General features: G+C 41.4%; 1 protein-coding gene across 3 annotated transcripts in view; it reads right to left on the bottom strand.

The window, feature by feature from the left end:
• BORCS5 (BLOC-1 related complex subunit 5) overlaps window positions 1-26,982 on the bottom strand; it is an 81,438-nt gene that overhangs the window by 46,137 nt on the left and 8,319 nt on the right. The window lies entirely within an intron of this gene.

The following is a 26,982-nucleotide window of genomic DNA, read 5'->3' on the forward strand; positions in this document are numbered from 1 at the left end:
TTATAGGACAATCCCCTGTACTTCTAGACATGCTGGCTGCAGAGAGCTTGGAAACACATGTTCTTCCCATACTTCTTCATTTGCCTTTTGATATTTTTGTCTAAAAAGCAAAATTCCTAAGTGGCAATTTCTGCAGTTAGCATGCAACTCTTCTGTGCTTGAGGCTGCTAAAGAGTTGTCATTCAACCATAACACTTCATTCCACATCAAGTCTTTCCCCAGAGAGAACTTAGGTTAATACAGGTGTTTCAACTTACAATTCCTGCAATGCCTACATAAGTTCTTAAAAATCATGCATGACTACCATCCAGAATTGTAGTACACAGGAACGCTCCCCCGAGGTCACATAGGAACTAGCTACTAACTCACCCACTCGTGAAATTTCTGCCACTTGCACCCACTAGCTTCAATAATCACACAGAGCTTGTCTTTTTAACAGAAGAAGCTTTGACCTCCCCTCCTCCAAGCGAAGGGCCTGAAGCCCCTCTCTGATTCTCCTTACCAAAAGCATTCAAGCTCTAGGTCAGAAAGCCACTCCTTTTGCCTCCTTTATCCCAACCTCTACCCTCCCAGAGCATGCCATACTTCATATGTATTTATCTCCAGAGCTATTTATCTCCAACTTCCCCACCTTCAGTCTTTAAGAATACACTTGCTTCACCACCAGGCCAATACCATAAAACATGTTTCACAGGCTCCGCCGGTTTTGAGACCAGAACACCATCATGCCTTAGTACAATTTGAAAAGAAGAAAGAAAGTTTTTGTGTGTCATCAGTAGCTGCCCCACCATTTCTATGCATGCTTTAACCAAACTGTCCTGGGTTTAACCAGGTGGAATATAGGTTGAGGAGTTAGGTTTGCAGCAGGATGCATCTCTCTCAGTAGAGAGCCTAGAAGACAGCAAGCAGTTTGCATCCCAAAGATTAACCTTTATCTGACCACTGCCAGATACCTAGACAGGTTCAAAACACAGAAAATCACAGGGCAGAAAACCCTTGCTCTGGAAAAACTAACCACTCCTCAACTATGGCTGCAGCACAAAAAAAAAAAAAAAAAAAAAAAAATCACAAACTCTTAAATTTCCTGGCATTAACCATTATTTATTGAAGGTAATGTTGTCTTTCACGCATGCCACCCAAACGATTAAAAAAGCAGTGACTTTCCCTAAAGACAAATGCCAGTTCCTCAACAGTCTTCAGACCATAAGCTGCAGTTTCATTCATTCATCCATGGTGCTGTATACACTGCAATCCTGGAAGTTTCTTTCCACTCTATTGTAATTTCCTAAAGAAAACTTTTAAAATGGGTAGAGGCATAGTGTAAAACCCTATCATTTAACTATCAAGAAATTACACTGCTGCTAGAGAAAGAGAACACTAATGAGTATTCTTTGACAATACTCACTGCCCTTGTTTGCAACAGGTTTTTCCAGCAAACATAGGAAGGGGATGAAAATTTTCTCCTCATTTTTATCCAAAAGCACTGGAATTAACCCATACGATTTTTTTTTTTCCTATCAATTTTCTTTTATCTTCAAACTTCTCAACAAAATAGCAAAATAAATAAATAACATAATTGCAGATGAAGATAGTTCATGGAAGCCTAAACTCAAAGACTGAAAGTTTCTTTTTTTCTTTAAAAAAAAAAAAAGGAGGGGAGGGGGATAGGGGGATAAAACCCTCACTTGTTTCTGCTTTGCATCTGTTTTTAGGATTGCAGGAAGAAGTACAGTATCTCGGCATACAGGGTAAGCCACTTTAAATCAAATCTGCTGCCCTACACCCCCATATACAACTGGCCACATTATACTGACCTCTCCTTTACATTGTCACTGACGCTTTTACAGAAAGGTGGAAAGCTAGTTCAGGGAACTGAGATTGAGGAAAACTAGTGTTATTTTTAGAGAGGGTAGGGTTAAGTTTTCAGTTGGCTCAGCTCCCTGCCTGGCTGCATGAGAGGTAAGGATAACACAAGGCAGTAGGGAAAACAAGACTGCCTTCAACCAGCTTTAAGCTCAAACTGAACTTGGAGAGCCAGCTGGAACGTCAGGAGATGAAACCTGCTGCACTCATGCCTCTCCCCAAAGACCACTGCAGTGCTTGAGGTGTGTACAACACTTATGTGAGGCAAACATGTTTAAAAATAAAAAGCTTTGTGAAGAGTCAACATTGAACAAGCAGGCACAGCTACAAAGCCCAGTATAGCCTCTTGCAACAGAAACAGGCTTAGGTCTGGAGGAAGTGTACAGACTGAGCTCAGGGATATACTTAATAGCCTTATTAGCCAAGAATGACTTTGCCTCTCTGGGTTTGAGTCTCCCTGACACTGCCTTGCACTGTCTAAAAGTCGGCTCCTAACATACATCACTCCTCACCAAGGCACTTCGGGAGTTCACATGGGAATGCTACTACTGCTGAGGATGCAAGTATCTTCCCTTACCATAAGCAGCCCAGCCCCAAAATGTCTGAAACCAAGAGAATGCTGCATTGCAAGTCAAACCTACAGGTGTTATGATCCAAATCCCCTTGGGCAGAGTTTTCTGAACACAGAACTGCCAAAGTGGATCACTAACTAAAGAGCTGACCAGTGCCGCATCTCGCTTGCGATATTAAGAGTCCTCAAATCAGAAGCCGGGTAACCTAGCCTGATACCTAGAAACCAGCACAGACTCAAAAACATTAAGTTTGAGACTCCCTCCAAAACGTTTGGTAATCATTTATTCTGACAACTCCCTCTATTCCTAACCCCGAAGCAAACATCCAACTCCTTTTTGAACCTTGTTAAATTCTTGGCCCCATCAGCATCCTGTGCTTGACTGTTCCAGCATCTAATTGCAATTCCTAACTTCTGGAGCCGCCTGCCATGGTCTTTCTCACTTGGACACGGAGCCCACTCCGCCCACATGCAAACGAAGAATGTTCCTGATAATCCTTTTGAACACATCTGCTTCAGAGCAGAGCGCTGCCTCAATGCAGGTCTGTACCAGGCCTCTGAAACCCACATATTAGACCATCAGGAATTGCGGAAAGGCAAGAAGTAGAATGCCTGTGGCAGACTAATCCCTGCAGCAATATTTTTAAGCAGCAATTAATTCACTCTGCCAGAAAAAAAAAAAAATAGCACAATAGCAGAAAACAGGAAAGCTGAATCAGAACAAAATAATAAAACAATTAATAGCAAGGAGATGCTCTGGTTTTATCAGAGCACACCTGAACTAAAGATGTGCTCTTGTAACACAGCAGTCCCTAGAAAACAAAAGAGAAAACACAGACCAAATGTGTGATGCACATACGCACACTAACATTGTATCATCTCCTCCCTTGCATCCCATACATCAGGGAGCCCAACTGTACTGGCCAGTTTCCAGAATGAAATCATATAGTCTGCTATCAGCACTATGAATTTATATTTCCAGAAAATCCTGATGTCATAGCCTGAGAGCAATTATCAATGAGGAATTATTGATTGTAATGTCAAGTTGTGCAATCACTTGAGAGGAGGAGGAATAGAAGAAAACAGCCAAGGATGAACAGGCTATTCAATGACTTTAAAAAAAAAAAAAAAAGAATTAGTAAGAGTCTTTGATATCCAGAAAAATTGCAGTCAGTGCCAAAAAAAAAAAAAAAAAAAAAATCTAGTTTTATTCCGCTAGAGACTTAGTGTAGGATCCAAATCTCTTACTGTAGTTTTCTGGAATAGGAAAAACAAAATAAAAATCAAACAGTCCAGCCAAAATGGTCAATATACATGTGACTGACAGTATAAATGGCAGAAGTATGATCTATTAGACCAATTTTACCCAGCAAATGCTGCAATCAGATGTGGAAGTCATGACTTCATCTAAAGGGACAGATGAACACTGGAGTTCTGCACAGGATCCAGGGGCAACAGCGCGACACATGTGCGCTACATGATGCCAGTACGCCCCTACCAGGCTAATGCCAGCAGGGAGTTGAAGTCCTCTGCAAAACCTGAGCCTCACCAAGAGTGAAACAGGTAAAGCTCTTTTATCACACCCGGAGACCGTGGTTTCACAACAGCTTAGATGCCAACGTGTTTCAAGCACGTCATCCAAACAAGTGCTGGAGCCAGCACAAAGGAAAGGCAGGAAGGGCCTGGGTCACCAAGCAGCAACACTCGCTTCAGTGCCACAGGAGCAAAGCCTTGTCATGAAGTGGTATCAGCTCGCTCCTAACGGTTCATCATTATCAGAAAGGGGTGGCCCCACATCTACCTCCTCTCTTGTACCAGCCCTGGCATTTGTCTGATAGAGCAGTAAACCAAACCAGCTTATTAACGTTGGAAAATTAACCTGGCACAAAAGGAGTTTTCTGCCAGGTTAGCAAGACAAATAGGCTTCACATAGGGTCAGACAAATGTCTGACTCAATGAGGATGAATGGAGGGGGAACAACATGAAGAGGAGGAATGTGAGGGGGTGTATTCTCCTTCTTTGGACAGAAGGGAACTATTACATCAGCGCAAGCTACATTGCATAACTTAACCCTGAGGAGCCAGCCTGTCTCACTTTGCCTTGGAGAAGACTTCAACCCCTCTCCATCAGTCTCTGCATTCAGAGTTTTCCAGTTGCGTACGGCATCATTTTAATGTTCTCCCACCCATTAGCACAGGCAAATGAACAACCTGCATAAAAGAAGTGAACAACAATCCTCATGGTACTCATCCTACAGGTAGAGCCCGAGGCAAGCATTTTGCTTGCACAGGCCAGAGAAATTTTGCCTTCTTCAAGCTTTCAGAGCAAATACCCTTTAAACCTGCAGTTCTTCAGCAATTGTCTCAGTTTAATACAAGAGGGTTATACAATTTCAAGGCAACAAACGAACATTTGATTTCTATCAAAATGACATTTAAGAATAAAAAGAAAAAAAAAAGCACCGTATTTCCTTATTTTACTTTTCCAAATCCTCCATGAGGTGCTAGTTTGCTAGATGTAGCCAAAAAGCAAAACTAAATGCATCAGTCTGATCCCTCTATTAAGAAATGATGAATCTAGAACATATCTGAACTATATTCCAGGCATCCTCTCCGTGCAGGAATTGATTAGCTGTTCAGCCATGCACCGGACTGCTGCTCAGGTAACAGATTGTATCCACTTTGCAGAAATAGCTTCCTTTTAAAGGCATCAGAAAACAACTATGCAATGACTTTATTTACATTTGAAGCAGGGGACAGTGAAAAGTCAGCTCTGTGACCATGTTGTTAACATTCACTAAAAAGGGACAGATAGACATGGAATAAAAGGCTGCAGCGGTGTAAGATGTTCTTAAAATAGCCTTTTTTGACTTTACTCTTCCCAGAGACAGCAAAGCAGATCACAGGAATCCCCTGTATGGGTTTCAGTGGACAGTTATTTTTACCTGCCAGTAAAACCCACCAGCTGAGCCAGTCCAGCAGTCCACAGCCACCAAAAGCAAGCGTCCACTTCACTCACACTGCCCCTGTGCTCCTGACTAGGGGGTCCCATTCTCACTGGTACTCGTTAGACCCCTCCATGAACCAACCCAACTCCCCAGCCCAGAAGCAAACCCATCTGCTCTCACTGCTTCAGTTCACTGGAGGTTCACCAGGACAGGAGTAGTGGGAGGGAGGAAGGATGGAGGGGACACTGTAGGACCTGCTCTAACAGGATTGCAAGGCTAGATCAGTTAGGCCTGCCTTGTGCAACAGCCCCCTACGGCAGCCCAGTCCTACCAGACACGCTGCTGGTATGACGACCAGCAGCCACCAGCAGCATAAACCCTTCAGGCTTCACATCTGCTCCTACAACACACATCCAGCTGCAGCCCAAGACATCGGAGATGCTTTCACTACTAGGATACCACAAAGGGTTACAGCTTGTGGAAAGGGCCTTTATTTTAGGACTGTTTAAAGATGTTATTACAACCAAGCTTCCAAAACCCAAAGGATCTCAGTATCACTCATTACTCTTGAAAATTTTACCATTTACTTTTAAAGTAAGCTTGCACACAAAGTCTTTTTAAAATCTCCTTCTAGGAGGGAGGTATATGTCTAGTTAGCAACAATGTTTACTTCTACTAATATCTAAACAGCCAGAACTAGATAAGCTATGGAGTCTTGGTCTAACTGCTCTAGCGCATGAAAGAGTATCTGCTTCTCTGCATCCTGCAGTGTTTTATCTAGCCTACCACAGACATTAAAAACGTGCACGTACATATACATACATATGTGTGTATATACATACATATATAGATACACACACAAACAACCCAAAGATGTCAGCGTCCAAAAATACGAACATTAATCAGAGACACATCAAAGGTCTCTAAGTTATTTCACTTGAGGAACATGTTTCTCTATTCAGAACAGCTTTCTAACACAAACCTATGGTTCTTATCCCAAAGGAGAAGGCACAGGAGTTAAGTACAAACCACTCCATATAGGTTTAAAAAAATCCATTAGCTATATCATCACCTTTAGAGTGCATGATTAACTACATAACAAGAACACGCCTGAGGGCAAGTATATTAAATATCATGCCAAACTCCTCCATGACATCTCAGGAGAGCAGAGCGCTCTGGGGCTACAGCAATTAACTGCCTTCTACATTGTCAGAGCAAAGAATCCATCTAACCATTCTCTCTTCCCTTTTAGTTTTGGACAATATGCCTTCCTGAACAAAAGAGATCACCTCAGTATCTTTACACTGCCACTTCACATGAGAATGGGAATGTAAGGGATCCCCTTGACCTAAACTGTGCATTTTACAATTCGTTAACCTCTACCTACATTTGGGCAACAAATGTCTTTAAAACCTTGCAGTCTTTTATGGAATCCTCCAGTGAGGTCTTTCTAGTGAAGCCACAACAGTGTCTTTCCAAGGACAAGAATACAGAGGAGATTTTCCCCTTCTCAACTCGGAATCAAAAGCTGTTGTGGTGTAACTTGAGGTCATTTTGAACATTAGGGCCTAGAGTTAAGTGAATCTGTCTTTTGCTTCATAAGTGTCATGGGGCATATAGTTAAAGAAGAATAAGGCAAAAAAACCCAAAACCACCACCACATTGGCATCATCACTTGCCTTACTGCTTTCCAATATGCTCAAGTCCTGATGACCCATTTCTACTTATTGCTAAATATTTATGAAAACCAAAACCAGCTCCTTAATTGTTTTGCTCTTTTAAGCAGAATGACATCATCAGAAATCCCGGTCTTGGTTTAAAGGCCCACTGTTGAAACCAAAGCCAAAAGAAAACAAACCCACCATAACCCAACAATGAATCTAACCTGCTAAGATATGATCTGTGTTTTGACCCAAAACATCAGCAAAACTGTGGCCTTTAGGCCAGTGTAAATTAGCACTTTTAGAATAGCACATCTCCATTTCTGTTTTACAATGGCAATACCTCTGCCAGCACCTGCGAGGGAGCAGCCCAGGAGAAGAGGACCTGGCTGCTCCAGCGGCAGCAGCCCTGGCTTTGAGTGTCCCTGGAACTACAAGCAGCTCCACAGCGAGCAGCTGCTATTCCACCACTACACATCCTGATGCAAAGTATTATTTTAAGGATAAGGCTCTCCAGGTAAGCAACATCTAAAATGTCACTGTGAAGGAAAAAAAAAAAAAAAAAACCAAAAAACACAGACAGGAAAAAGAACACACATGAATATGGGAGTCTTTCAGCTCTCTGGTCCTTACGGATTCAAAGAATGTTTATTCCTTTTATTAGAAAAAATAGACAAACAGGAGTTGAAGTTTAGTACAAACATGAGATAAACCACTCTTTTAAGGTCATTTATTAATTTCCTGTGGAGGAACTACAAAATTTTCTTTCAAGCTTAAAATTTTCTTATGCCTGTGTTTCATGACCAACATTTTGGCTAGAACAAGTCTAGTGTGTTAAATGAACAAAATTAGATATGTTAGGTACAGTGGATTCCAAACTTTGATAACTGAGACTCAAGGGGAAAAAAAGGCATTTGCACAGAGCTCCGTGCAAGTGAGCACATTCTGGCTTAATTTCAGGAGAAAATGTCCCACAGCTGAGAATGTAAAGTAAGATAGCAATAACTCTGAGCAAAATAGCAACATTTAATGAAATAGCACTAAAGCTGTCACTAGTAGAACTCTTGCCCCTCCCTTAAATTATACTGACACAGTTTTAAACAGACAATAGAGTAGATGGTGCAGTGAGTTTGTGACTGGAGACATTACCTTTATGCAGAGGGAGTGAAAATGTACTTACAGAATAGTTGACAGATGTATGTTAAGGCTTATCACAGTTAGGGCTTTGGCATGGGTTCTTTCCCTTGTGCTCAAAATCGGGATCCAGCCCTTCTTTCCATTGCATCCCACCCCATCTTACTTTTCCATTGCATCCCACCCCATCTTACTTTTGCTTTTTTTGCTGTGCTTGCTCCACCACAGCATGGCACAAGGTGTGTAGCTGACTGTCGCTCAGGAGACAGCAGACAATCTGCTCCTCAAACAGTCCCAGCACACCTGGAGAGTTGCTCCTGATGCAGGCGCTCTCCAGAAACTGCTCTATTGATGAGGAGGGTGAAGCAAGTTGGGGGGAAACATTAAAAGGAAATATTGCTGAGTGAAAGCACTCAAAGAGCACCGATGAATATACATGCTAGATTTGCTCATGGAAATTGCCACTTTGTCTCTTTCATTGAAGTTCTGGGAAAAAAAGTTATCTAAGCTTTACACATGCTCATATACAGACTGAAGTCCAAAGACTTTTTACCATATATTTGAAATAAAAGTGAAATTATTCTCATTTTTACTATAATAATCTATCCACAAGTACCAAAGATGCACTTGGTTTGTAGCCTGACATATTAAGCTGAATGTAGAGGCTGAATAACACCCATTTGGGCACTGGTAAACATCAGGCTGAAGCCAATTCCCCCTCACTGCCCTCATCCTACTGAGACATTAGCTCCAGCTATACCTAATATAAAATGAGTAATAATAATAAAATATACAGCTTGCCTTTAATTCTGAGAAACAACCCAATAACTAGTTTTGCACAACAAAAATATCAAGTGTACCATGACACACTTCATTTCACACATTAGCTGTTAGTCTAGCCCCCCTCAACCATCTCACGCCTGAGCAATGCCTCTGCTTCTGAGAATCCACATACTAGAAAATCTCCTTTTTTAAAAAAAAATAAAATAAAATAAAAAATAAATGCCATCATCCCAAATCCCTTGTTTCATGCAAGGGTGCATTTATGGCTCCATTTTGTGAAGAAATATTTCAAAAGGGAAGTAACTGGTGTGGTGAACCACAGGAGGAGAAGAGCGCTTGAGAAGAGTTCTCATTTATTTTGTTCTTACATGCAGAGACTTCAGTCAAACAGAGGAATCCACACACACCACAAGTTTCATTTAAGGCATCATAGTACAGACTAGAAGCTAGGGAAATGACAGAGAAGAGAGAGTTCTGTGGTTTTTAACTACACAGTAAGATTTATTTCATTTTATTTTCTGATATTCAGGGCTTGAACAATACAATAATAGACTCTTACTTCAATTTCACTGTACCTTATTCTGATAAGTGAGAAAAATAAGCCTAACAATCTGAGTAAGAAAGAGGTAGTTTGTCACAGTATAGTCTGCAATCGGCCTTGTGAAAGACTTCAACAGGGTCAAAAATTAGAAATAGAACAGATTTTGCTTTCCTGTTAAGGCCCTTGAGTTTGGAAGATAAGAAGGGGGGGGGGCGGGAATCAAAAGCATCAAAATAGTCAGCATCAAAACAGTTTCTACAAAAAGTTTATGAACGGTCTCAGCACTTTTTATCTTTTTCAACCTCAGTTCCCTCTGATGGCTGCTTTCCAAAGAAAAGATCAATTCTGTTGTTTTTAGGGGGAAAAAAGCCCCAAATCATTAGCTTAGCCTGTTTTGTTCACCCCTGCTTTTGGAAAAAAAAATCACTATATCAAATAGGCAATCACAGAGCAGAATAACAAATATTTGTACAAAAAGCTACGGAGGTGCAAGTCCACTGGTCCAGCTGAAACAGCCGGACCTCCACTCCCGCCACCGTGCCACCCCTCACAGCCACCTCACGGCCACCCTCCCACCCTGCCCCACACTTCCAAGGGGGTAAGCCAGACAGCAGAGGGGCAAATCCAGCCAGGACACCTCATGGGAAACCTGAGCGCCTCAAATTCTGCGCACATTATCTTCTCCATATCAAGTCCGGAACCTAATTTGGTAACATGCTTGCCTTAAACCCACTGCTTAAAAAGATAAGTGTCTCCTTAGTTCTGAAGTACCTCGCTGGGACAGCTAGTTTGAACGCGCGTGGTGCCAGATGTTTCCAGATGGAAATCTCTGTGATGGATTTATGGAGAACGACGTAGCAACCGCAGCCGTAAGCCTGTATGCTCCAGCATTACTCAACCGCATGAGGTTGCGGCTCCACACGGGTAAAGCTGATCTCAGCTGGCCTTGATGTGACCTCGCTCCACAACCCATGGGATTTCTCCCCATGCCAGCCCCACTGCCTGCCAGTCCCCATGATGAGCCAATTCAAGTTCCTTGCCTGCCAGAAATGTTTTCCCTTTTTTATTTCCCAGATAATTCCTTGGTTACGCTGATCATCCTATTTTTCTTTCATCTTAAAATTGAATTTACAAGGAACAGATAGTAGAGATGAGTTGCCCATGATCACTGGTTAAATATTAATTGATTAGAGGTCAGAAAACAAACATCCTCAGTTTCCTCCCCTTTTTCCAAAAGTATATCTGCTCTGTCAATATTTAACAATTTCTCCCTTTTCTTTTGTCCTGTATGCACTACCCTTATCTTTCCCTGTTGCACATTGACCATGATGGCACACGTGAGCTCATCCCATTTTTAGCCAACTCACTCAACCAGCTTTCTGTATCTTTATTGAGAGATCAACCTTTTGCAGATCAGTCCAATTGCCACAGTACAGCACTTCCATATCTAACTCACTCCCATCGATTCACTGCACAGGAAAACTACTCTATTTCGATTTAGATTTCAAATAGTTGATGCAATCAAAACTTTAACCCGCACCTTTGTAGATGCCTTCTTCTGCAAGCTGAGGTGGTACAAAGGTAGACACAACACCACAATTTTCTTTGCACAGGTAAGAGCTACGACATGAAAAATATACTCTTCTCACATTTGTCTCATTGCCTGGCATTAAAAGCTAGGTTGAGACTTCACATTCTTCATCTAAATACAGATGCAAACACTGGCAACAAAAGTAATTGAATTCAGATACTAGTAAAGGCATTTGGTGTTTCAAATAAAGAATAGGAAGTCTAAAACACCACTGCAGCTCAGACATCAGTAGACAAAAGGAGTAATTTATGTACCCAGGTGATTAATCCACAAAACCATGCAATGTTTGTGTGGTACCCAACTTTTGGACCCACCTCTTTCCTCACCTGTTGGATGTTACCGCAGCCATGCAATTTTAAGAAGCCCTCCAGAGAAACATACTTCAGGCAAATAGCTTTAACCAGCAGGGTAGGGGCTTTGCTGTTGTTTTTTTTGTTTTTTAAAAGTTTTTACACTTTTGGTCCAAATTTCTTAAAATGAGAAAACCTATGTCTTTCAAAACCACAGTCATTGCGGGTAATATATTTAAAAGCAGATTTGAAACTCAAGGCCAATGTCACAGAAAACTTCCGCCTTCCAGGTTCAACAAAGCCCGTACCTCCCTTCACCACTGCCTAAGTCAGGCATATCAGTACATTTAAAACAGAAGAATCACATAAAACACTTTCCAAAATGAGTCCAAATCCATTCTTGACAACTGACAGTTCGTCAGCCTCTGCATTTTATGTCAGAAGAATTTAGCTGTTTTCATCACTTCAGGTCTGTTGATTTTCGTTTCCAACAGCACCTTTGACATCTGATATGTTGATTTATTAATGTTTAATGAAGACTCAGATGTTAAGTGCTATGACGTCCATTTCAGTACTGATCAAATTCCATATTTACTACAGTTGTAATAGTTACAACCTAGTGAATACAAGATTTAAGTTTGTATCAAGATCCTCATCAGCCTCCAGAAGTTTCTGAACTTTTAGCAAACAGATTTTGAAATGCTTCACGTGCCCATTTGAACATGCAGTGACAGTCAATGCCTACCCCTTCTCATCAGCAATGCACCTCTACGTGTCTATGAAATTGCTACACATGGAACAGGGCTGCGTGAGTCCTGTACTTCCTAACTTAAAAAAAGCAACAGCAAAAACGCACCACCTAGTTGAAGCACAAATCTAATTTAAGATTTTAGAGTTATGTAGTAGCAGTCTTTCACATAGATGGTACTTTCACACGAATACCCCAGAGCAACAGAGTTTTTAAAAGCAAAACACCTAAAACCCTCGTTGTTCCAGGTAGTAGCACAGCAACAGTTTATGAGGTCACAAGGAACAGCAATCTCTTTTATAACAGAAGAAACACATTTTTGCACAAAACTTTGCTAATAACTATCGTTAGATTTGTTGTTCACAAAGATACCAGCAGATGCTCCCAGTATCCAGACAGTAAAGACAGAACACCTGACAACTAAGCAAGGACAGACAGAAGCATCACACATTTATCTCCTAACACAGGACAGCAGTTAGGCAGCACATCTACATAATGAGAGATTGAAATAAATTAAACTGAAATAAAATAATATGACATTTTATTCTTCTTTTTTTGTTGGGTCATCTGATAAGAAGCTTTAAGTACAGCATAATATCCACACACAATTTGTCCAAGTCAGGATCACTGTTAGTTTAATTAGACTCACAGTGTGGAAAAATAAATAAATAAATAAATAAAATCCAAACTGGCCATTTGCACCCTTGAAATGATTATAACTTGAGACCAATTTAATATGTGAACCAAAGTTTGATTTTTATCTCCCGTTGTCTTTATTAAGAAATGAAACAAGCAAATTCCAGCTGCCTGCCATCATACTCATAGGACACTGCACTTGTTAGTGGGCTTTTTTGTTTTACTGGTGAGATGTCAAAGCCAACATGGACTAAAACCCTGTGGCTTTGAACTCTTTGTAACTTCTGTGTTGCCAGGTTGCGGCAAGAGGCCAAATTGCCCACAGAATTTGAAGCTGTAGCCAGACCCTCTTCCCTCTCCAAAGCAGGGCCCCGCAGCATCTGTGTTAAGTTGGCCAAAGTGAATCCACACTAGCATCTCAAGTCTCTGGACCACCCTGTGTCAGCAAAAAGCAGAGGTGCTGTCAGTTCCTTTTTAAAGCTCCAAGGGGCTCTTGGCTCCAAAGATGACAAAGCTGTAAGTTTAGATTCATCTCTGATAAAATAGCTTTTTTTTTTTTTTTTTTCTGTCACCCATACATCCAAGCACACTTCAGAGCTTGGGAATGATTTTGGTTAACATAAAAAAATAAATTCTATGCAAACATTCAAGAAAAGAAATAAAGACTCTCATCTCAATTACTAATGTATGCTTCTTTACTGCCTCCTCTACCACAGAATATAATAAATCAGATGGATAACTAAGGAAATGTAGAACAGTGGAGAATTTCAAACTATTGCAATGCAAGCAACTCAGCCACCACCCAAACTGACTCCAAATTTCAGTTAATACTAAAACTGGTGACGAGACCCCTCAATGGGGAGGCAACAAAAAGCAAAAGTATTCTACTCTAAGTTGTCCTGTTCATAAAAATGTATAAATGCAAACATCTACTTCCATTCTAATCATCTGCTTTTTGCTACTTTTGTATTACAGAAAAGTAATGTTTAATCTGACAGTTACTTAAGAAGAATTTCCATCTCCAGTATCTCTTCCACTTCATATTACAGATAAAAAATATGTTTACTCAGATGAAATCGAGACCTAAGGATTAAAAGGAAAATCAAGCTTTCCCTTTAGGTTCAGGCTTTGTTTAGCTGACAGAAATCCTCCAAGACTGCTATTAGAAAGAATGAGAACTGATAAAACCCTGACCAACCTTTTGCCCATCCTCCTCCTCAACCAGCTGAACTTCCCTGACCCATTCCTCACAAAGAGAGATCAGCCAGCACCAAGAGTGTCAGCAGTGCCTTTCCAGCAGTTTTATTCATGGTTGGTATCATACTGAAAAGGACATTTTAAAGTATATGCAATTTTATTTAAAACTTGTGAAACATATCACCGGGATAATGTGTACTGCAGCACCTTGGTTCTTGGAGCGCATCACACCATCTTCTTGGTCTCACCAAGAAATAAAAGCAAAGGGTTACTCACTGAAACACAGCCAGATGAAAGTTACAATGTTTGCTGAAGTCTCTTGATCACGATGACTTACAATGCCCTGATCCATAAGAAGATCACACTTCCCAGGGAGTGCTTGGGAAACTTCCCATTTACACTGCCACAACTGCAAGTGGTATCTGCAGTGCAGTGGACACCAGATCAGCTTTCAGCTACACACAACAGGCACAGAGAAGGTGCAATATGCCACAGTAGTTGGCTCAGTCATAGAAGCATCCTGTCCTTGAAGGATTGCCCACACACACAGGAAAAAATCCACCACAGTAAGAACATTATACAGTAAAAACATAGTAAGAAGAGCTGATCAGTTGTCTGAGCCAGGTAGTATCTGAAAAAGAAAGGGAGTCTTCAGGAGAAGGGTATTCCTCAGCACTCTGCTTCTGGTTTAACTTGAAACATGCCTTCCCATAGCTGGCAGAAGAGTTTAGAACAAGTTCACAGAAACAATGAATTCTAAATGAGAAAACTCAGACTCCAGTAATTTTATACTGAAGTCCAAGTGCTGAAGAGGCATGTCTTGCCAGCAATCTCACTTTGAACAGTGAGATCAGGGGGAGGAGAACACGCAGAAACAATTTTGCATGGTATCTCACTGAAAACAAGTTTAGGCAAGCAGTAAGGTTGCCCATATTAGCATTTTAATTTTTAAAAAATGGTTATATGCAAATAGATTATAGCCTCAAGTTCCTGGTGAGTGACAACACCTTTCCAAGCACTAAAAGGTCTGGACAGCATATAGTGAAGGACATTACTCTCCAGTTGATGTCCAGATGTTTTCATACACACTTCCCATTAAAAAAGAACCATGTAAACCCCTTGAAAAATCAGAGGGCTTTCACCAGCATGATAGACTGGAGACAAGATATCTTAATGACATTTACAAGGCAACAGAGATGAAGGTCCAAGACATTCCCCTTCCACACTCTCTCTCCTAAGAAATAACTTGGGAATTAGCAAAGCATTGGATTTTAAGCTGAATAGACATACCTGATCAATGCAAAGATTCTCCCCAAACAAATGTGTTAATTTACAGGAGATTAGTTGTACCCCACACACTGGGAAGGTGGGATAAAAGACTGGTATTTTAGGCCATCACTTAATTAACACATAACATCTTCTCCTGTCTGTTTTTTACCTCGCTCCCCTCACTCACTAGCTAGAGGGTCTTAGCTCATACCATGTTGTGCACTCTGGCAGCAACACTGGTTTGTAGGGCTGGTGACAAACTCAAAGATTTGATTGAGCTGAACATTTTTGAGCTGGCGTTGGGGGGAATGAGAGGGTGTTGCAATCATTTTCTAGACACACCAGTTCCTCAGTTCCATTCCCTAGGCTGGATGAACATTCTTCCCAACACAATGGGCCACTGGGGAGAAACTTACTACACACCAGTATCTTGGGATGAGAGCACCTCAGTCTTCAACATGCCTGTGATCAAAACAGTGTTGCCAAGAAAATTCTATTAAAGTCCATGTTATAAATGGTGTACCAAGGTGAGGATCAATAGCCATGGACAGGAGCCAACCCTCAAGTGCTTCCATCTGAATCACTGCTGATCTATGCTTTCATTTTCTTACCATACACACTTAGAAAATCCCTAGTATCAACAACTGAAAATAAGTAGTACACAAGATTTTTATTTTTCAAGTTCATAAAGACTTCTGACAGGCTTTCAGTTGTAGATCTCTGCACCAACTCCTCCTCGCAAACCCAGTACTGTTCCAGCCTGTAGTCACCTCTCAGTTAAGCACTATGTGGCTCACAAGTCCAGCTGGTACCAAATGAAGTTTTCCAGCAAGGCCACCAAGACCTCGGTCACTTGATACAGCAAATGCAAATAGAACACAAATGTTCATGAAAAGAGCCTGAAGAGAAAGCAGTTCCCAACGTGCTGTTTCGGCAAGGTTTCCAGCCCTTTTCAATCACATCTACTGCTCCTTTTGTATTACAGTGACACCCCGTGGCAGCTACCTAGACTGCAGCCTTGCCAAGTCCCGATATTCGTATTAACAAAGGACTACAGGAGTAAAGAACAGCAAATCAGAAAACAGAGAAAGGACTTGGCAGCACCGAGTTGAAGGATTGCTGCTGCGCCTCATTACTCCTGAGGCCTAAAGCTGCGCCTCCTGAGGCCTAAACCGCCGCGGTTTCTCTTGCACAGCAGTTATTTACTCCACCCGCGGGGACACCTTTCCCTTGGGCGCAATACATCACTGCCAGGCTGATATAACCTGGTGGAAAGAATCTATTTTTACTGACTGAGCTTTTCAAGTCTTTTACTGAAATACCGAACTACACTTTGCACTCTGACATCTCTGTGCAAGTTACACAAGTGACTTCTAAGGGATACCCCAACTGCACCAATTAGGTAACTCCAGCCTGCAATCATAAAATCCCAATTTTCACTGCATTACAGAAGACTCATCTACCATTTCAAGGGCATAATATCCATAAGCACCAGATACTGAGAAAAAAAAAAAAAAAAAAAAAATAAAGAAAACCACAACACCACAACAAACAAGAGAATTCAAACAGCAGCCTGGCTGCTGTTAATGGCTCAATGTCCAAGTGGTAAGTGGCATTCCTCAGGGGTTGGTGTTAGGACCAGTGCTGTTTAACATCTTTGTCAGTGACATGGACGGTGGGATTGAGTGCACCCTCAGCAAGTTTGCCAACGACACCAAGCTGTGTCAGGAGGGAAGGGATGCCATCCAGAGGGACCCTGACAGGCAGGCCTGTGCAAAACTCATGAAGTTCAACAAAGTCAAGCGCAAGGTCTTGCACATGGGTCAAGGCAATCCCAAACATAAACACAGGCTGGGGGATGAGTGGATTGTGAGCAGCCCTGGGGAGAAGGACTTGGGGGTGTTAGTAGATGGAAAACTGACTGTGAGCCAGAAACATGCGCTTACAGCCCAGAAAGCCAACCGTGTCCTGGACTGCATCAAGAGAAGTGTGGCCAGCAGGTTGAGGGAGGGGATTCTTCCCCTCTGTTCAGCTCTCATGAGACCCCACCCGGAGTACTGTGACCAGCTCTGGGAGCCCCAACGTAAGAAAGGCATGGAGCTGCTTGAGCAGGTCCAGGGGAGGCCACAAAGATGATCAGGGGGCTGGAGCAGCTCCCCTGTGAGGACAGGCTGAGAGAGTTCGGGGTGTTCAGCCTGAGGAAGAGGAGGCTCCAAGGAGACTGTGGCCTTCCAGTACTTACTTAAAGGGGGCCTACAGGAAAGATGAGGAGTATGAATGATGGGGAAGAGAAAGAGGAATAATTGGTTTAAACTGAAAGAGGGTAGATTTAGATTAGATATAAGGACTAAATTCTTTACTGTGAGAGTGGTGAGACACTGGCACAGGTTGCCCAGAGCAGCTCTGGCTGCTCCCTCCCTGGAAGTATTGAAGGCCAGGTTGGATGGGGCTGGGAACAACCTGGTCTAATGGAAGGTGTCCCTGCCCATGGCAGGGGGGCTGGAACTAGGTGATCTTTAAGGTCCCTTCCAACTCAAACCGTTCTATTATCTCAAACTGTTTTCTCTTAACCTCATGAAAAAATACCCCTCGTAACAGCACATGCACTTACTTTTGCCCTTCAACTCTTTACCACATGAAAAAAACATACTGGATATAGTACCTCAAATCAGCTCAAAGTGGATCTCTTATACAAGAGACAGGCAAGCAGGAGATACTGTACAGCATGGCATTCTACACTTAATGAACACATCAAGGCCAACCAGGGCGTATCATGTGTCTTCTCTGAAATTATGTACCAGAATTACAATTAATAAACGTTTTGGAACATGAGAGAAGTAGACGTGTAACAGAGGTAAAACACAAGAAAACCTCAAACAAAAAACTCCACAAGCATCCAAGACATCTGTCCACAAAAGGCACTCACACCACTGCAGTGCAATCTTCAGAACTTCTCAAGTGTCTCAAAGTTAATGGAAGATAGAGTTTCCAACATAAAAAAAAAAAAAAAAAAAAAAGTCTCTCCAGACACTAAAATCCTACTACAGAGTATGCCAAGGATGACCACAGTTTTATGAAGGCTGAGTAGCATCTCAGCAGTAGCTCTCTCATGCCAAAGGCTGTCTGGAGCCCCTTAGCACAGTATGCATGGCCACGGAATAACCAAGAGGGAGGTGAATAACTAAATGGGGGAGAGCTAGGCTGAAGGAAGTAGTGTAGATCCCAGTCTCCAATCCCTTTCTTCTGAGCTACAAATGCCTTCTACCTTGTGGTTATTTAATACAGAGTGTATAAACAGACAGGTGAGCACAAAGCCTCTAAGGATGTCCCCATCTTCTGAACAACCAAGTCCCCTGTAGATTTAACTTAAGGTGGTGAGACTGTCAACAACCTTATTGGGCAACTTTCCACACTGTCTCCAGAACATGTTTATTACTGTTAAATCAAACATCAACCTTAGCACTCTACCATACAAACTTAAACTACACAGAAACACATACCATTTTGGGACAAAAATCTTTGCTTTGCTGGAACTGAGAGGAGCTTCGCCTTCAACTTCGGCAAAGTTGCAGCTTCACCTTGAACATCCACTACTGAAACAAAACATTTGTTTACAGCATGAACATCTGCTCCTGCCCCTTATCCTTGACTAATGTAGTCCCTTCTCTGACCGCTACCTTAGGATGATATAGGCTTACAAGTTGAGTTGTACAGCACACCAGCAGAGTGGTGCTTATGCACAACCACAACAAGCAGCAATTCCAGTTCCTATTAAACATTACTACTAGTAATTTTGTTACTATTGCAAATTGAAAAGCAGTATCTCCAGCAGATCATCTGCATCTCAGGATTCAATATGTAATCTGCAATTGTGCATCTTGTGGTTTATGTATGTAAGGCTGCCAACAACTAAGACAAGTATACCATGATCAACCCCACATGGAAAATAAAGGGAATATTACAAAATTCAGTATGTCAAACCTCACTGTTCAAGTCAAATGAACCACAAAATGCCTATTTCCCTTTTTGTTAAGCTGCCCTAATAAAGGAATAGACGCAGATCAAATTTGATTCTAAACATCAAGGGTTTATAACAATGAGCTTGCTGATCTCTGCTTTATTGCTTGGTTGTCGATCTCATCTTACACAATTACACAGAGAGAACATGGTTAAGCTAAGCTCCTACCACACTGCTTTGATAACGAGGTTTAGGGCTTGAGCAGACTTGTTTTTTCACTTCTACCTTATTAAAATTACATAAAGATGAAAAGGTTATTAAGTCAAACGTATAATCAGAAAAGGGGGATATTATCTACACATAATACTGTCTGGAATCTGCTTTTTGTTCTGATAACAGTGTCTGGGCAGGCAAATAAAGACAAGAGTATAGCTTTTGAATGATGTGATGTTATAGGAAGTGTAGTTAACTGCAGACAGGCAGTAGTTACAGAAGTATCCACCCATCCTTTATGTTGACCATGCTTACTTTACTGAATCAGCACCTACAGGAAAAAAAAATAAATCAAGTACTAGGACTTAGGGTGTAATAATTTATACTGTGCCTGTTAATTAATCATAATCTTTCTCAATAAACTGATTGGCCTAAACCCAAATCTTCTGGACTTAAACATATTAACTCCCATAAAGCCTAAGATCAGAGATACTCATTTTTTAAAAGCAATGTACTGCAACACAACTACTCATCTAGCAGCAAGACACAAGCATTCCAGAAACGGCAGTCAAGCAGAACAACATTAACAGGGGGCCAAGCAGCATCACAAGAATAAACTTGTAAACTACACACGTACAGTTTATATGTACAAAAAACGCATACTGTATCTATATCACTTGTAGGTATTGTATATACATATTATATATAACATATGTATAGTGTATGCACACATACATAAATATATTTTAAAGTGAACAGTATTCAAAGTTAAGGCACATATTGGCAGGTACAATTTAGAAATACAAAACACTGTTGGCAAATGAGCGCACTGGTGCACCTTCAGCCTTTCTGGGTGGGAGAAGGAAAAGAAAAAAAATAAAATTTAAAAGAAATGTCCTGCTACCACACACAACTACAGGTCAGTACTGAGGATGAATGAGGTTTAAACAGCATAATGCACTTGCCTGATGCTTTCCATCAGTCAGCCACACACCCACGGAGAAGTACAGAGCTCACTGGTCTTTGCTGGGAAGGCACATGGAAGTAAGTTTATCAAGCAGTAGGGCCCTAGAGTAGGGACTATGCGCCAGAAGACTTTCATGTTACTTCTTTTGTAGGTTTGTTGGGGTTTTTTTTTTGGAGGACAGGTGGGAGTTTTAGGGATGCAATGAACAGCTCAGAAGCATTTTAGTCTTTTTTCCTTCTCACTTTCTATTGACAGTTTCACTGATCCCTAATGGCAGACTCATCCTGGAGATAACAGCAAAGTGACCTTTGGCACATCTGGCTCATGTTTTTTTTATGATTTATTTTAGATTTTCGACACTAGAAGATAGGGAAGTAAGACTTCTTCATAACTGAAGTGACCACTGATGATGGTAACAGAGAAATCTGTTATATTTATAAGCAAAGAGATTCCTCATTAAAGTGCTATTTCACATACGTAATTACCATCCATCCTTTCTTCCAAGATAGCATACACTTCTCATTAAGAAAAGCCAGGTATTTTGTTTCAGCAGCCACAGCCTTTTCCTGCACATCTCTATCTGAACACATCTATATTGCTCATCGCCATAGTAACTAGAGACAATAAAATTTTCTGTTCATGTGTCAGAGTTCCCTTCAGGAACTCAAGTCACCACTCCAAGGTCCCATCCCTTCCCTGATCATCAGATGCTTCAGTTCCAGCATGACAGGCATGTCCCAGACATAAAATTCTTGTTTCTCTACATCCAAGTCTCCAACATGTAACACAGCAAAGAATTGGCTGGAAGAATACAGCAAAAGTGAACAGAGCAGTAGGTATCACTGGAGGTCCAAAGAGGAGTCATAGCTATTAGGCTCAGCAGAAATTGAGGCTCAGGTGTACTTACCCAGGAAAGAGGAAGCCAGGCTAATTGTCTAGGCAGATGTGCTCACACTCATTCTGTTTATCTGCCAATACACAAATTATACCACGTGGTGTGGAACAGCTTGCAAAGGCACAGGGGGTAAAAAGGTATACAACTGAGTATCCACAGTCCTTAATAGTCTCCCAACTGGTGTTGAGCCTACTGTTTGGATAATACCTAGCCCCAGACTCAAATCCTCTCACACACAAAACTGAGTTAGTCCATGTCTCCAAATAGTCAACAAACCACTGAGGAATACGTGAAAATAGGACATCTCCATCATCCTCCTCTCCTCCAACTACCTTTGGAGAGGAAAGCTACTTTCCTCAAAACTGAGGCATCATTTAAGTTCTGCTTTCAGGAGCTAGTTTTGAGACACAAAACCAAAATAGAGACAGCTCTCTATAATACAGAATACTGGTCCACAAGCTTTAAGACCAAAAAAAAAAACCCAAAACAATAAAACCCACCAGGCAGATGTGCACTCATATTCTTGGTATTTCTTTCTGCCCAACATGCTCATTTCCAGAGACCCTGCTATGAGCACTAAGCATGGGTCCATCCAACGAACTTGGACATTGCAAATTCTGTTAAAGACCTATACCCTCAGCCATACTGTTAAGTGTTGCAATAAGCAGATCTTCCTTATGAGACACAGGGGCAGAATTAAAAATGATTGAAGTATTGCAACATGTAGCAAATTATAGGAATGAAATTCACTAACATGTGCTATTAGCTAAAATCCCTAGACAATAAATGGAAAAAATAGCATACAGGGAGGTAAGGGAAAGAAAAGAGGATGTTAAGTCTGTCAGCAGAAAATACTGAGGCTTGAGATGTGACAAAATCTATTGCTTTAAAGGCAATAAACTCTAAACATCCATCCTTCCTCTAGAGGCTATGCCAGAAAGATAAATACATTGATATTTTTCAGACAAATAGTTTTCCTGCCTCAAAAGTGACATCACCAAAAAAGTTATATAGGTATAAATAATCCTTTCAAGCTGCCTCACACAAGCCTATGTTTCCTGTGATTGGTGAACAGAAGATTGGCACAGCATTGGTACAACAGCACAAGTTTCACCACTACTCTCTCTCACAAAAGATTTTTCAGCATCTCTCTATGCTTCTCTGCTGAAGATGTGCACCAGCTGTAATAAAAATACCATTGCTGACTTTTCACTTTAAACCATTAAGACAAAAAAGGCATTCCTTATACTGGACCTATTTTTCAAGACTCTTTCTACCATGTAGTTTCTTCTCTGTGAAGCCTTTCCTGGTAAGTAACAAAGCAACGTAAATACAGATAACAGGCACCATAGTATGGAAAGGTCTCAGTGGATTAGCCATAATCTATTCATTTGCTTTTATTTCATGCTTGATAGATCTTTGCTTAACGTGTCTTTAAAAATGTGAAGGACAGAATTGCCACGACCTTACTGAGCAACCTATTCCCATGCTTTGCTATTCTTACAAAAACAGCAGTAGTCTTTGTAGGACAAGAATCCAGTTATACTGGGCTAGAGGATGCTAATGAGCTTCACACAATATCCTTCGTATCGCTACAAGCCACAAGATGCACACCATGTATGCTTGACAGAGAAAGAAATGGAGTGCACCACAAGTAACTTGTTATAGGTCTGCAGAGAAGCCACCTCTCACCTATGTGATAAGCCTGGGAACACAGGTGAGCCTGAACTAAGAGCCTCAGCAACCCTCGCTGGATTTGTTTCTCTCAGTGCTGGGGGGATCGGGAGTTCCTCTGACAGAAGACATGCTGCATATGATGGCAAATGCATCAGCAGTCTCAGCACACGACCCATATCTGAGCTGTTCATAAGCCTCAAGTCTCCAGTTACGTATCAGCACACTGCCTAACTCACAGAACGATCCCTGCTCTCAAGGGAACTTGCACACAACCAACAAAAAGACTGTCAGACAAAACTAAACAAGAAGAACAGTATCATCACATTAATGTGCAGTAGGCCAAGCTGGGACCAGCAACAGCTTCAACGATTGAAGATCGAGCATTAAAATTATTTTTTTAGTTTAATTAAGATTTCCTCCACAGATAACTCAGAACACAAGACAGGGCTTCCGAATTATCTCTAAATAACCACAAGGCCGTATTCAGTGAACTCATGGTACATCCCACTTATGCTCAGTACTCAGTAACACACTTCCAAGGGATGCTACCACCGTACTGGCAACCACTTCTTCTGAATGAGGAAGAAAGGACAAAGGAAATGGCAGCACAAAAGATTTGCCAGTATTTGCAGGGGAGTTGCTGGATACCAAAAGTTTGCTTCAAGTTGCTGCAGGTGTTGCTATAGTTACAGGCTAACTGTAATGTACAAGACCCACCCAGAGGAAGGTCAAGGTCCCCCCTGTACTGCCACCTGGGGAACAGCCCTGGCAGACAGCGCAGGCTTTCAAACCAAAGGCACCGAAAGGGCATTTGCCATCAGCTGAGGAAGAGCCAGAGGGCATCTGCCCAGCACACAGAACCAATTCTAGCTTTCATTTCATAAGACCTCTAAGTTACCATCCAGGTATGAATTTGTCTTCCTAAATTTTGAAAAAGACGTTGTCCCTAATACAGTGTAATCATCAGCTGCAGAAAATAGTCTGTCACCTTGGAAAGACCCAAAACACTAAAGCAAGAGGAAACAAAGCACAACTGCAGCACACAGCTAGGATGGAAGGCCCCACATGCAGAACTATTTTCCAGCTAAACGCAGACTCATAGCAAAGAGATGTGTTCAGGAACCATTGTTTGGGACAGACAACACAGGAACATCCCAATAAGACATTTTTTATGATGAAGATGGCAAGACACAAACAGATTGTCCACAGAAGTTGTGGATGCTCCATCATGGGAAGTGTTCAAGGTCAGGATGTTGGAAGGGGTTGGATGAGACGATCTTTAAAGGTCACTTCTGATCCAAACCATTCTATGGTTCTATGATTCCATTCTAGACTTCATTTCATTCAAATTTCTATTTAAAATACATGCCCGGAAGGAGGATTGCTACTTGGAAATCTTCTGGTCACCATCATACAGACTAGTCCTCCTTTCATGTACTTTCTTTTTGTATCTTGAGTTTCCAAAACAAAGGACCAACCTGACATGAAATAGCATCAGAAACTACTGATGTAGCCTAGAATCTATTTGTGACACAGTTTCTGCTAAGTCACTAAGAAGTAACAAGACTCTTCTTAAAATGCAAACTTTGCAACCTTTTGCTTTTCATTTAACCCACTGGCAATTAAATAATTTTTCCTGCAGGAAGACATAGTCACAAATGGGTATCGATTATGTTGACTTTCTTCACAAAGACCCACAAGATTTACTTTGTTTTATGAAATCTGGAGCATGCCACTTAACAGACAGCTGCCCAAAACAGAATCCCAGACACACACACTCCAACCTCACTCATGTCCTGCTCCCTTTCTCATAACTAATCAGTAAAGGAAAGTAAGAGTGTCAGTCTCAAACCTCTTTAATGTGATTGCTAAATTAACAGATACACCAGTCAAAGTTTTTGTTCCTACTATCAAGTTCCCAATGTTTTGTTTGCCTTAGGTCTTGCTGACCTTGGCACAAAATAGGAATTATATTTGCAGCTGGATGACTAGTTCTCAGACAGTTTAACCTATATTACTAACATGCACCAATAGGTTCTTTATACATATCTGTCTTTTTTGTTTACCATAACACTTTACCGACACTGGAAAGACAGATCTCAGTCTTTCTCCAGACACTGATGTCCTCTGAAAGGATGCAATAAGCATTCTGTTTTCACAGCACAAACTTAAAACCTAAACATCCTTTTCAAAAGCTTTTGGGAAGCTTTGTAACAATGTTTGAGTCCTTGCTCCCATCCATCTTACTTCAATTACCAAGAAAAACTGCATAGAGAAATAACCAACAGAACATTCACCCTTCACTTTTCAACCCTGTTCACTGCTTCCTCGCTTAACTGTGGTCATCAATCATTCCTAATATAGCGCTCTTGTTTTCAGGTTGCCCCACCTGTTGGTAAAGGTGCTCTGACTGCACTCTGTCAAGTGGATCCTCTCGCCAGCAGTCCTCAATCCACAAAGAGGATCCCCTGGTCATATGTGATACTTTACAGATCTAGTAAGAGCCTTTCTGAGATAAATCCCACGCTGTAGTACAGGACCAACCTTCCACAGGCATGACCACACAGAAAATTGCATTTTTAGGCTTTTCTTCCAAACACCTTCATAAGACGGGCTGCTTTGTTCATAAACTACAGAAGTATCACCATTTTGGATTACTCAGAGAAGATGACTGATTTTATACACAGCTGGTGATGACATCATATTATTAACAGGCTGCAAGAACCACGGTCACTGAACAGAAAGAAGCTTCGTTTTCATGCAAATATCCCCAGGAAGCTGCATAAAGCAAAGAAACAGCACATCACATTTTCTTCTGCATCACTTGCAAAGAGGTCTCTACAGGGAATGCTTGCAACCAGGGAGAAGACTGGAGACTTCCTCTGTTGCTTCCAGGAGTCTAGATCATAAACTGTCCTCCCTGCTTAAAAAAAAAAAAAAAAAAAAAAAAAAATTTCTTGTTTGATCAAGCAGTGAAGTTCCCTGCTACCATTTCTAATAAGTTTTCCACATTCAGGAAGAAAAAAATGTAAACATCCCAAATATATAGCACTTTCTGGAGAACAACAATCGGGCACTTCACTCCCAGGAGTACTCCCTAAGAGTAGTTTTTCTCTTCTCTGAGTTTGGGTGGGATTGGGATTTGACATCTACAAATGGCAATACAACAGGCATTCAATGGAATGTTTTCCTAAACCCACCATATGTGGGACACTCTCCCCTTTCTGTCCACATGAATATAGCACCAGAGGAGATAGCCCCTGGTATTAAGAAAAGAAGACATTCCAGTCCTTGACTCACCATAGCAGGTGCTACACAACCACTTCAAGACAGTAATGCCTATCTCACTGAACAACTATGTCAAACAGGTTCAAACACTGGAATCAGCAAATGCTTAAACACCGACCTCTCAGACACTGCTCATTATGCATGCTCAGTAATAATGATAGTACTTTGAAGAAGGCAAATATTACTCAGAAGGACCATACACAATCATAGCTGTAACTCCGAGGTGCAATTTTTGCTGTAGGCCAAGGAAAATTTAGTAGGAAAGATGTAGCAGACACAACACTGGCCTTTTCTTCCATGCAAGGATGTACAATGCCAAAGGCCTCCAGCTTCATTGATCACAAGCTCAACTCAATACAGCTAGGAGACTAGTGATTTGGCTCTTAAGTACTTTGTCTCTCAAGAACACACAGTCTCTTCATGACCACATGCCTCTCCAGTCTATCAGTTTAACTATTAGGCCTCTTCTGAAACTTAAAAGCAAAATAAAACCCCTTGGGTTTGCTTAGCCAAGGAGAAACTGAAAAGAAGCTTACAAGGGTTATGAGTTCACCTCTTCAGCTCTCCAAGCTGGTAGCTCACAAGACACAAGTTTTTAGGATTAACTCCCAAAAGATCTCTAGTATCCTTCTTCATCCATTCCAGGAACACAATCTTGTATGTGAAGAATACAGAGAAGAGACCAGTCCAAAACAGAACAGCTTCTCGAGTCAGCCTGTGGCGGATCTGGGGTCTCTCAAGACTCAACTCACT

The sequence above is a fragment of the Tyto alba genome, unplaced genomic scaffold (genome assembly GCF_018691265.1).
Source record: "Tyto alba isolate M040663 unplaced genomic scaffold, T.alba_DEE_v4.0 Super-Scaffold_21, whole genome shotgun sequence".
Lineage (NCBI taxonomy): Eukaryota > Metazoa > Chordata > Aves > Strigiformes > Tytonidae > Tyto > Tyto alba.